General features: G+C 32.2%; 1 protein-coding gene across 1 annotated transcript in view; it reads right to left on the bottom strand.

The window, feature by feature from the left end:
* LOC148272378 (uncharacterized) overlaps positions 1-13,639 on the bottom strand; it is a 56,821-nt gene extending 43,182 nt beyond the window's left edge. Inside the window, exon 1 of the mRNA XM_088240124.1 lies at positions 12,883-13,639. The gene's annotated coding sequence lies outside the window, so the exon portion shown is untranslated. The remainder of the gene's footprint in view (positions 1-12,882) is intronic.

Below are 13,639 nucleotides of genomic sequence, written 5' to 3'. Positions count from 1 at the left end.
TTACTGACGCTTTTAGCAATAAAGTGCACGGCACAAAACCTTATATTTTTATATTGATTCCTTAATTGAAACAAGTTTATAATTTAAGTTTATTGCCATATGCGCATATGGAACGAAATAAAAATAAGGTTCTTTAACACAATTTCATGATAAAATTTTGAATAATACCTCACTGATTTTTTGCCTACACCATTAGAGAGGAATACATACCTATTTACTTATTACATGAAAAAAAACCTCATTTTTACAGGAAAGCAGATCACACACACCCGCAATATCAGTAAACTAACATTCACTTGCAAAAACAAAGGCATATCCACAGGATCATTGTGCCACTTTTATTCCTTGAATTTGAATAAAAGAACATTGCTATGGCATTCACTTTTTCTTTAAGGCCACAAATATTTAAAAGAATCATGCCGTTAATTACAGGGATAGCAAATATCGCACCCCCAGAAGTACACTGTCGTAAGTCTAAATTTTGCTGTTATGCGTTATTAATAAAGGTTAACTATTTTTGTTCTTTGGAGAACACTCACGTATCTCTACATTTTTTTTAAAGAGATATAACACAAACTTTAGTATTCTTTGAAACCAATTGAGAAAAACATCGAGAAGAACCCTGATGTAATTATGATGCTTCAGTGTTATTATCATATTTTAACAGTCAAATGAGCATTATATATAATATCAATCTGTATTAAGTTACGACCATTAATAAATTTAAAAATGTTCGTGTTTGCTCTCCTGCAAAATGGCCGATGTCGACATACCATAGTGTACTATGGTACTCCGGGGGTGCGATATATTGAATGACATTTCTGAGTACTCAGCAAAACGAAAATTTTGGGCTTTAGTAATTATTTTTGCTCAAGTGCGAAATGTTGCTGCATGATTATCAAATGCTAATCGTTCAGCATTATGAAGTCGCGTTTCTCGTACTATCGGGCATGCATTATTATTAATTTAATTTAAACCTACAACCTAGGTACCTACTTCGGCATTGCCATTGTTCTCAAGCAAAAAATAACGTTTCATTCATTTCAACAATACGCAGTTTCAACAATTTCAGTAAAGGCTGCGCTGTGTACATTATTGTATAATACTATTGAAATACTAAGTATTAGTAAATATGTGGGTAAACGCATTGTTACCGAACAATTGAACATAATACATACAAAATATTATACACTTACAATTTATTTTAAAAAAATACATATAATGAAAATATTTACCTCTTTACTTATTTTTTGTGCTGTATTGGTTTTAATTAATCATAACTTTATTTGGTTATTCTGAATAAAAAAGTAATTTCCTTTAGTATCACTATTGATTGTCATGAAGGAGCGATATTCCTTAGTGTTAGCATCGCAGTTTTTTTTTTTAAAGAAATATTTCCGTTTTTAAAAGTTGTAAATAACTCACCATTAGAAAATGGGAATCGAGTTAGGGTAGAGTGGGGTTCGAGGCTCAGACTTCTGATCCACTCAATTCTCCACCCCAGTATCTATAGGACTCATTCCAGTTATAATCATAAGGAGGAAAATGTTAAATCCAGGTACATTCAAGCCAAGATTTATGGTTTTATTTTAAAACTAAGTTTGATGTATGATTCTCAGAGAAGTTAAAGGAATTGTATTTTACAAAGGCATAGGAGAATGGCGGAACAATTATTCCGACTGTAATGGATGAATAATGCAAATTAGGCATCAAAAGTCGAGGACACCAAATACATAAGAACTAGTAGGTAAAATGAACACGAAAGACACGCGGAGATTTGCGATCAAGGCAAGTACGCTAGGCATTATTTGTGTAGTTTATTGACTTAATTAAGACGGTGAGAAAAAATATTTTGATGAGATAGGTAGGTAGATACTAGGTACCTACACTACCTACCAGGGAAGAATCTTAAAAATAATAAATTATGCACAGCTTTTATTTGATATTTGATTTTTAATAATGTGTTATAGTAAATGTGTTAATGCGAAAATAAATAAAATAATTGATGTTTATTATAAATCACCACCGAGCGCCCAACGCCCAGCCCGTTCTCGGTGAAAGGTGAAACTAGCCGATTACCTCAGCTTATTCCTTCATACAAAAAAATACACTATATTTTATATCTTTAACCCAAGTCAGTTTTTTTAGTACTAAAACAAGCTTGCAGATTACAAATATTATTTGAAGATTCTCTATTTCGAAACTAGTCTTTCGAACATTGTTTCCGAAGGACTATTTTTATTTGATAAGATACCGTTGACATATTATGTATCACATAGGACATGTGGCGTTCGCAGTGACCGTTTTTGGCATTATTCATTTTAAAAAGAATAGGTCAGTGCTCAGTGTTGACAGTTACTGCTGAATGTCGTTGTGGTATTTGTTAATAAACTGTTGTGCAAGTATTCCAGGACGGCGTGAGCCCGCAGGTTTAAAGAACAGGCAACTTGGGTTTGGCTTCTCCTGAGGCACGCGTAGCACATGTCCGAGCCAGGTCCACCGCCGCATCCTCGAGACAATCGTTATAGGAGGCTGAGGCGTCCGTTCTTGGACTTCAACGTTAGTTATGAAATCAAACCATCTTATGCCTAATATTCTCCTCAAGAACCTACTCTCAAAACTCAGAAGTTTGGTATTCTGAGCTTTGGTAAAGTGCCAAGATTCGCACCCATATAGGATTTTTTTTTCATGTTCATGTCATACCATGTATATATGCTATTAACTTTTTAATAATTAAAAAAGGAATGGCCCACGCTCAGACGCTGAAGTCCTTGTGGGCATTTTTTCCAATTCATGTTTTAGCTTAATTTTAAGATGTGTTTTTCTTAAGTGTATTTTTGTAATTATATTTCTTTGTAAATAATATGTATATGGAAAAAAAAACAGATAAAAAAAATACTGACATTATACAAGAGTTATACCTACTATATGATATTTTTTTTGTGTATTTTTATTTTTTATTTATGTATGTGATTTTACTTGGGGACTTTATAAAAAAATGGGGACTAATAATTATTACAGGATTATTTACGATTACTTTATTCGTAGTATTTTCATTACTTACATAATTAGAAACTTAATGGAGAAATAAGTTAAATTGAATTAAAGAATTTTACTTTTAATTATTACCAACACCAATATAATTTCCTAATACCCTCACAACGTCATGTAAATTTTAATATGTGTACCTATAGTTTAATATTCGTTTTAAAACGTTAAAATCCTAAGCACATTCAATTTGCTCCATTAAATGTAGAAACGTCAGGCGATAGTATTAGTCTAAAGTAGTTTATAAAATGATTTTTTTTTTAAATATATATTTTTTTTTTCAAATATTTAAAAAACTACTTGTAAAAACTACAAAAAATAAACAATAATTAGCGCATCTGATTTGAGAAAAATGTTATTTTTTAATGGGTGTAAGTTACGCTCTTTTTGACGGCAGAATAAAAACCTATTAAAAATGCACTACTTATTCCAAAATAATGTCGTAATCTAAAGGTTAGCTTCATCTCGTTTCGCAATTTGGTGACATTACACATACTAAATCAATTTAGAAACTCTCATAAATAAATATGCATGCACAATACATCCATTGTGTACATTTTACTAGTACTCATGTGACATTTTCAAGTATAGAATGTTAGTCAAATCTGAACAGAAATCGTTGTTCCTAGGTTCCTACAAAAGCTACCTTGCCTACATTTTTAACATGATATGTACCTATAATATTGTATGGTTTATTGTAATTTATTAACAAACATACTTAAGAAATTGGGCGTGTGTGGTGTGAATGTGAAGAATTCACCGTGTGTATAGGGGACACGGCGTGGTTGAATGTATTTTGTAAAGAAATACGCATCGACACGACAGGGTGTAAGGTGTGTGTATGGTGTATGGTATATCAAGTTACAACCTTAAATTCTTTCGTTAAACCACGTGTCGTATTGAGTGATGAAGCATTAGTAGGATCATTGTCTCGAGTAATGTGGGTAATATTATGTCGGGCCAAGGACCCAGAAAGTTAATTTGTTTCAAGTTTCAAGCGTTGCTGAGTCAGATTGGTTCCGAACACTCGAAACGAAATGAGTTATGTTATGTCCATGTCGAGAAATATACATTATGGTTTTGAAGTTCGAAGATTCGTTAAAAGGAGTCAAAACATTATAAATATAAAGATATTAAAATATAATCGTCACTTAAAAAAAATATTTCGAATTCAACATGGCATATTTGAATAGCAATCACTATTTGGCCTATTTCACATCATGTTAAAAATCCACACGACACGATAAAATAACAAATGGTAAATTTATATTTTGGTGGCTTGAATCCAAAAGGGCCAATGTCAGTTACCATTTTTTTCTTGCTAACATTTAATGGTTGATGTCAGTAGAAAAATATACATATTTATAAATTTTATACATACATAATACATACATATGTGGTAATGTTTTTTATTCATATTCGTTATCAAACATGTCAAGCAGTTAATTATAACGGCACAAAATGGCTGAAAAATTACTATCCTATTTAATATTGTGATCTACGACATTGGCCCTTTTAGATCCCAGCCCCAGATTTTTCGTATATTTATTTATTTAATGCCAGGCAAACGAAATAACCAGCACACCATAAGCCAACTAATCTCCACTCGATTTTCTTTTGCAAGATTTTTACCCGAGAGTAGCCCCTGAACAAATTTTAAATAAGTACATGAGAGGATGAGAGTATAATAAAAGTCAATCTACCCTTATTTTACCGTGCCCTGTGGATTTGGACGATACATGTGAAATAGGCCTAAACGTTGATGTAAGTATATTCATACTGAATTTAATGATAGAGGAGTTAGTAACACACCCTCGGGCTAGAATTGGTTATACGGGGCAAGTGGAGACAAGAAGTAGCCAGAGATACGCAGGGTGGAGATATTTACATACAACAATCAAATACTTTTCTCAAAGGAGAAAACTCACTGAAACAAAATGCTGTCGAAAGACAATTTCTCAGGCGAATGAATGGTAAAACTACGTACCATGGATGCATGTCGAGATCCGTGCATATGTAAGGCTTAGGTAAGAATTAGCGACAAAATCAAAAAAGAATTGATTTGGACATGTAGAGCGAATAGACAGCAAAAGAACGGCCAAAGAGATTTACGATGCGAATTTCGATGGACGCAGAAAACGAAGAAGATCGAGAAAAACATGGCCAAATCTAATAAATACTTGAAGAAACACAGAGTATTATGCTACAAAAAAGCGTGATGGATATTTTTTGTTGTTGATAAAAAGCTCCTCACCTTCCTATTAAAAATTGAAGTAAACTCTCCTATGAATCATCTACATTTTAATATTATAAAGTAAGTTAACGAGGGTGTTATCCTTGGCTCTACCCGGCCGAGTTTCTCCAGGGTATGCTTGGCTACAACTGTTTAGAGACTAGAAGGAATGTGTACTTGACTACACATTTTTATCGATTGTTGCGCAGTATTATCGATAGTCCTGAGATTATGATGAACATTGGTTTGTATGTTCCTGATAATTACCTAAGACTACGTCACCATAGATTGTTTCATATTCCGATATACATGACAAACTTGCCGATGGCTATGCCTGTTGGAAGGGCTACCGCTATGCTGAACAACATCGCTCTGGATGTTAATCGGTTCCATGTATTCGAAGGGGTTTTCCGGAGCAGGATTCTCCTACTATTATCACAAGAGTCTCTTATGTATTTTTCATCTTTTTATAATATGTAAGTCTTGTGAGTTATGTACATTTTATTTTTAATAAATAACTGAATAGATTGAAAATGAAAAACCTATTTAAAGAAATTTGTGTACTTTCGCATTAACATTTTTTAAAGCATATACTTTTTAATAAATTGTAGTAGTTTCAGGTACTTTTTACCAATCCAAGTTAGCATCACGCATTCAAAATATTTACCATTCGACCCACGGAATCATTTTAAGTACATAATTTATATTCCAGGACTGTGTCCGCATCCTTACATCTTATTTCTCAATATGAGTTGGATAATAAAGGCAGGAGAGGGGTAATATTGGGTATTCGGGTGGTACTATGTAGGTACTAGGTTAGGGTTGCCATCCGTCCCGATATATCGGGACTGTCACCGTTATTGAGTCTTCTGTCCTGACGTTCCAATGAAACCTATAATATCCCGATTTAAACTCACGTAGTGTAACGCTGTCAATCAACAAAAATTTTCCACTGCCGTATTGACTATGAATGTGAAAATAAGGTGGAAAATGCTTTCAGCAATTGATGTATCTAAAGAACTTCATGGAAGCTGAACTTGCCTCGATAGAGTGAAAGCCAGTAATTCCATTCCTGTTCATAAAAACAATATGATAAAAAATGTCTTCTGCTGCCAGGGTACATATTCTGATGGGAAGTTGAAATTTATCTACAATTTTATCTAGAAAGTAAAATTAAGTTTTCTGTGTAAAAAATATTAAATGTTTACAATTTTTTTTCTAAACATGTTCAATTACCAGTTAGCTACGAAGATACTTTGAACTTTCATACAAATATACACACCTTAAATAAATATCGATATTAGTTTATACCGTCTCAGTATATGCCGATTAAGATAGCCGTTCATAATCGCGGCCCAGGGACTGTAGAATCAATATTGTAGTATTACGTCAATATTAAGTCATAGAACACATATGGCCAGCGGTACTTCTTCCGCAAAGAAACACCACATAAAATGTAAGAAAAACATTTCTATTGTTTTTGTGAAAAACCTTTTTTTAAACTACATATCTCCATTGCAGAACGTCCCGACGAGACCCTAGCGAAATATGGCAACCCTTTACTAGGTACACGTACGCAAGTATGTACACATCTTGCATACAATTTGCTGGCACAAGGTATAAACTATAAACGTCGGAAAAATAAACAAGTAGAGACGTAAGACGTAACACCATTTCTGATAATACTGTCTCAGTCTTTTTCCCACTGTTTATACAAGAGTGAAAGGAAACGAATATCTGGAATTAGCTTGATCAAATTCAAATGCCCATGGAAATATTGAAGGCAAAGCACGGATTAACTTCTATAGATGCGAGTGGAATTTGGATAAGGTCATTTTTCCACCAAGGTTTTATCGAGTAAACAAATTTATAAATCTGATTTCTGTTCTCTGTTTCGTCTGATATAAAAAAATAATAAGGAATAACATATAACCTATACACCGATGCTACATATGAAACTCTCTTACGGGATTAGAAACACCGAGATACGGAAAAGGCCGGGAGCAACGGGCGTAGCCGAAACATTGGCTACGTTTAAATTAAATTAACTTAACAATAGAATCACCATGTAAAGCGCCCTTGAGGTATTTTATTACGAAAATGGCGCTATATAAGTTATCCATAATAATAATAATAATACGTTTGAATGGTCATTTGCGGAACATGTTGCCAGATTTAAAGGCCAAAGATGGACTAAATAGGTAGATGAGAGGAGACTTCGTGAAGTCAAAAGAAGTAGAGGGAGACCCCCCCACGATAATCAGATGATATAAAGAGAATTTCTGGTGACTGAATACAGAAAGTCCAAAATAGGGATGTATCCATGTTCAGTATGATGATGATATACCGGAGTTCTTTTTACACGGTTTCGAAATAACACGACACAAAAATCATGCGAATTTTTTTTAACAATATTAATTTAATTATACATAATAGTAATACAACGCCTATATATTTTTCATGTATTTATTTAATAACTTTTTGTACATAATGCCAATTGTACATTGGCGGGCTTATTGCCAAATTCAAGTTAAAACATATTCAATAGAAAATAAAGATAAAAAAAGCTAAAGAAATATAAAAATATAAATAAATGTATTTGTATGTAAATAACCTTATATCAAAAGTATTACTTAATGAGAAAAGGGAAAAAAAAGGAAAGAGGAAAGGAGGAGAGATTAACGAAGAGAACGGAGATGTTTCTTCAGAATGCATAACACCTATTCGCTACGAATGCGAATCGTGGCACCTGACTAGGGCCCAAAACGGCAAAATACTGAGTTTTGAGAATAGGTGTCTCAGAAGAATCTTGGATGTGATGTAATGAGAGAACGGACGCTGCAAACTCCATTGACAACTGTCATCAAGCGGGGGCGATACGGTTGGCTGGGCCATATACTGCGGATGCCTCCTGAGAGCTGTAATCCGGACATAGAATGATGATGATGATGATGAATTTTTGGAATTCCGTACATCGCTCATTTACTTACTAAACGCATTAGGTATATAATTATTGCGATAGTGATAGTAAATATTTTTTGTTACGATTTTAGTATTTTGTTGCCGAGTTATACCAAATGGCAACTTCTTCCAACCAACTGATGATGATGATTTCACTAAATAAAGGTATTATTTAGTTAATTTAAGTTTTTTTTATTTTACTGTTCAAAAAACTTATATTTTTTTTAATACTAATGTTGTATTATTTTTTTAATTATTATTTTCTAGTTATTCTCAACTTTAATATGTTATTTTTATATTTAGAACATAAGATTTTCTAATGGTTATTTTTATATTTTATTTAGAGATGTTATGTTTCTTTTTTACTTTTTGTTTTTTTGTATCATATGTTCACTAAATTTTTTAGTTTAATTATTCTATTATTTCATATTATGTACTACTTGATTATTGTGCACTGCTGTGATTATTTCTGTACATTATTATTTTGTGTAAAAGGTTCTTTGAACCGTTGATGCATAAATAAATATATAATAAAATGTACAGTAAACAATTATATTTCCTGATCTGAACTGAATTATCAACTTTTGTTATTTTTTAATAATATTTTACACGAAACTGCGTGGGACTTATCCACGTGGTTCTAGTGTACTTTATATATTGTATATATTCCATAGAGTTATAATAGTCCAGAAACCGCGTACGCACATCAAACTGAAGCCGACAAAACTACTCATAAGTGAGTAGTTTTACGTTTGGGCCATAAGTTACTCTGTAGACGTCGTTTAGTACACAACTGCCGATTTAAATTAAATAACGCAGTGTTGTGTCGTTTTTAAGCGTCAAAATACTATTGGGATTAAAAAAGGAATAGGGTGGGACCACACTTCATGTGTAAGTAGCGAATCCACAAATAATATTATTTAAGAATTCGATTATTTTACCATCTGTCAGAGTATTAAATAAAACAAGGCGGACATTTTGTTAGTATTGCCAGGGTAGTCGATTTTTTTAACCGGCTTTCTATTAATAATCCTTAGTATAATATTAAACTGTATGAATTTTACTTTATTACTAAATTATTATTTAATGTTTTTTTTTTTACGTTTGCTTAAATATTTATATTCGATACGATCTCACACACATAAAAAATGTTTCAACTTTTTTACTTTACAAAAATCAAGAATAGTATTCAAATATAAGTGGACCTGTAAAAAATGATTACTTTTATTTAAGTAGCCAATGGCATGTCATAAGCTCTATAATTGTTTAGACTCTCAATTTCCTTCTTTTTCGTCATATCTCTTATAATACCTATCAATCGTAATTTTATTCAATGATCTAACATGAATATTTAGAGATTTATAAATGTTCGATAAATTTTAGTAGATTGCTTAAATTTCTTTCAATTGACATTTACATTTTGTTGCCTGCAATTATGGAAAATAAGCTGAATTACTTTAATAAGTATTTATAATTTATTTCATTTTGAATTTAATCCCGTCAAGATTCATAAACGATAGTGAAAAAGCACAGTAAATAATTATAAATATAAACAGTTAATACAATTATAATTAAAACCGACATGAACATTAAAAATCCACGCTAATTAAGTCGAAACTCTTGGGAACTCGCTGAGAAGTGTTGCTACAGATAATCAGGTACACTTTCACGTTTGATATATTTCCCATTCTTAATTTACCTGGAAATGTGTAAAAATGGTGCTGCACATAGATCTGCGTATTGTCATCACAATAATAATTATCGTTACTCCGCGAACTAGATACTAGATACAAGATACAAGAAGATAAAACTGTAAAGTATTCCCATACCTAAAACTTCGTATCTGGGTTTGTTATCAAATAAAATTTTCTTCCTAACACGTGACCTTGTATTAATGATACCCTTTGATTTGAATCTACGTTTATTTACGTTTATAATTCAATCTCCCAATATTGTTTTACCAAAATTTTCGTAAAAGGATCATTACGAAAATATTTCATCATTCAAATACTGTTTTTAATCGTTTGCATTGCTGCATTTCTTAGACTATTTTTAGATTTAAAAGCCTTAACTGCTATTAAAAAACATAAATTAGGACGTAAATAAAAAGACAATGAAACACAAAATGTATGAAGATAAGAAAGAAAACAAATAAAGATAAAGGTAGAAAAAAAAACAAGTGAAAAAATACTGTTTAGAACATAAAGATTTGACCTGATAAACATTTTTTTTTTAATTAATCAATATATTTTCATAAATGGTACATGTTTTATTTATATGAAATAAGTTTTATGTACATTGTATGCCAAATTACAGTTTTTTTTATTTTCTTATTTTACTATCATTAAGATCCATTTTCATCTTTATTCAAATAAATATGAATGACAGTGGGTATTAGTTATGAGTACCACATTAATGCACTAAATTATTTTTAATGTATAACGACGAAATAAATATAAGTAATCCCTTAGAGTATATACAGATGTATATACTCTAAGGGTAATCCTATGTTTTCTACGGTTGTGTTTAACACCGCGCCATCATAATACATAAAGCGTACTCTTATTTTGCTATCAATTTTATTTCGACGTTTTTGTATCTTTCAAAAACCGAAGAATGCTTCATTGAAAACGTAAGATTGCATAAATAAAACAAAATGTAGAATTTGACGCGTTTATACAATGCCCTGTTGGAATGTTGTCTACCCAACACATTTATTGGGTTTCTGAATTGGAATGTTAAACCTACTCAAATATTTCTGCGATAAGAGAAGTCACATTAACCATCGAAAAGCTTCGGTGACTTCGCTAAGTGAGGAAGCCATTTTATGATGATAAGCATTATTGTCAAATAAAACTAAAGGCACGCGCCATTAGGGCAGGTTAAGATACTATTTCACGATAGTGCAATCCCCTACCCTGCCAGGTGAACTCAATGCGGACGATAAATGACAGTTAAAAAATATGAGCATTCGTGAAATACCTTACAGCTCAATTATCTATTACTGGCATTGAGTTGTAACACATTATTGATGATGATTTTAGTTACAGAGGAAAGATAATTGAAATTTTCAAAACATAAATGTATTTTTTAAATCCTAAAATGTTTTGACAGTCGCTACGATATATTTTTAACTTAAAAATCAGAAATTAGCATAAAAATAGATAAGTAGTAAAAGTATATCTTGACCAGACGTAAGCAGATCTGGGTCCCGATTACAATGGGAAGTTAACAGAGTTATCTTCGACTGTCTATAATGAAAAACCGATATTTGTGTACTAAAATGAGTATATTTGCATGATCACTTAAAATATCTTCGTCCGCAACCTACAATTGAACATGTTTGGAAGAAAAAATTGTATGCATATTCTGCTTTTTATACAGAAAACTTAATTTTACTTTGTAGATAAAATCGAAAAAAATGTTTACTTCCTATTGTAATCGGGGCCCCTAATTTTCTTATTTTTTATGTTAAAAAGTGGTATTATTATTTTTATTTTTTTACAATTGTATAATTTATACAGCGCCATTTTTTGTGAAAATCACCTCAAGGGCGCTGTACAATAAATATATATTCCAGCACGTCTTGCAGCTACAGATCGCATGGACGGTAAGTAATCTAGCCCCCATTTACATTATGTTTTAATTTGACAATGAAGTTTAGTGTGAATTGTATTAAAATAAAATCAAAAAACTCAGTTTTAAAAATACGAGTTATATTATAACAAGTCTTGCAGCTACTGAGCTCGTGGACTGTTGAAATTCTAGACTGCATTTACATTTTAAGTATTTTATGGTTGTTAACATTTACATATTGAAGCAAGATTACTAATCGTCTTGCAGCTACAAAGTGTCTAACCTTAGCGGCTGCCACAGACAAAGTAAACAATCAATACAGCTGAAAATTTTAGCATACTTTAGGGACATGTGTACAAACATTATAAAAAATGACATTTGGACTCTCCAAACCCGCGAAATTTAACAATTCCCGTTATTTTCTGAACTCACCTCGTAGACTTCAGTTTTCAAAAAGCCTTAAAGAATAAAGTCCAGCGGTGTCAAGTTAGTGATCATGTCACAATAACGTTCACCATTCACCGTAATCGTTTAGCCTGTCAGAATTTTAAAGCATACCTACTTAAGACTTATTTCTAGTATCATTGCAGAGCTTTATGTATCATTAAATTAGGTACAAATACTCGTAAATCATCATCATCAAACCCTTATTCGCGCTGCATTGTCAAATAAAATGCAGCGCATCTCGATCGTCTGTTTCAGGGAGGTAAGGCGATCAGCCTTACGCTTCAGGTGCAAGTCCAAGGACAATGAAATACATCGGTGTAAAATCACATTTAAAAACAATTATTTCATGCCGATCTTCCCATGAATCGAACCCGGGACCTCAAGCATGGTAGGCAAATGCGCCAGCCACTACACTACAAGGCGGACTTTTCTCCACTCGCTTTCCTTTTCGGGATTTTTACCTGATAGCAGCCGTCGAGTCTTAAACACTCGTCCAGGATTTTTATTCTATTGCCCACGTAAAACTGTATTCCTATTCTGCCCGGACACTTACATAAATACTTGTATGCAATTATATGCTCATCACAAAAAATATATATGATAAATAAAACACTTACCGCTATAAAATCAGCAGCAGTAATTAATCCAATTTTTCTCTTTTAGTTGTACTTATATCACTGTCACTCGTTTTGTTTATGTTTAATATATTTTGCGCGTTATCGGGAATGTACTTGATATTCATTTGTCAAAAAGGAATGCATTCATTTTATATTATAAAAATATTCATCTGAAATTCGACTTGTCTAAGGTAAAATCGACAATTCATTCGTTCGTTTTGAATATTAGAGAAAATAATAACTATGTACGAATCATGTCGGTATATCGCAATACTAATGCTGTAAATCTTTTAAAGATGTTTTGCCTTAGTACTTTAAAACGATCAGAAATCATTATTTTCAGAAAGAGAAAATGATCATGGCAGATCGCGTGAAAACTTTTTTCAAATAACTATTTCACTTCATAGAATTCTGTCATAACATTAGACGTAGGTTACATTCTCCAAATGTCACTTATTGGCACTGCGATATTTTTAGAAAGTCATATTCGGAGGTTCCTGTTTTACACTGAAACTTCACCGTTAAAAGTAGTTCAACAAGTGTCACAAACGTACATAAATGTTTTGTTTCGCACTGCACACACGGAGAAAACAACTGACCATTAACAACACGAGCTAGTTTCACGGTATAAACTCATATTCAATGTTTTTGTTATTATTTTCCGGCATTATCGCCTGACAGTCAATACTACGATTTGAAAAACACCGTCATAAACAATACGAATCGCTCACCATCAACCGCTTGACGCGAGAGAGTC

The sequence above is a fragment of the Micrasema longulum genome, unplaced genomic scaffold, assembly GCF_059751315.1.
Source record: "Micrasema longulum isolate JH-2025_06_02 unplaced genomic scaffold, ASM5975131v1 h1tg002351l, whole genome shotgun sequence".
Lineage (NCBI taxonomy): Eukaryota > Metazoa > Arthropoda > Insecta > Trichoptera > Brachycentridae > Micrasema > Micrasema longulum.
This window is presented reverse-complemented; position numbering and strand designations above follow the sequence as displayed.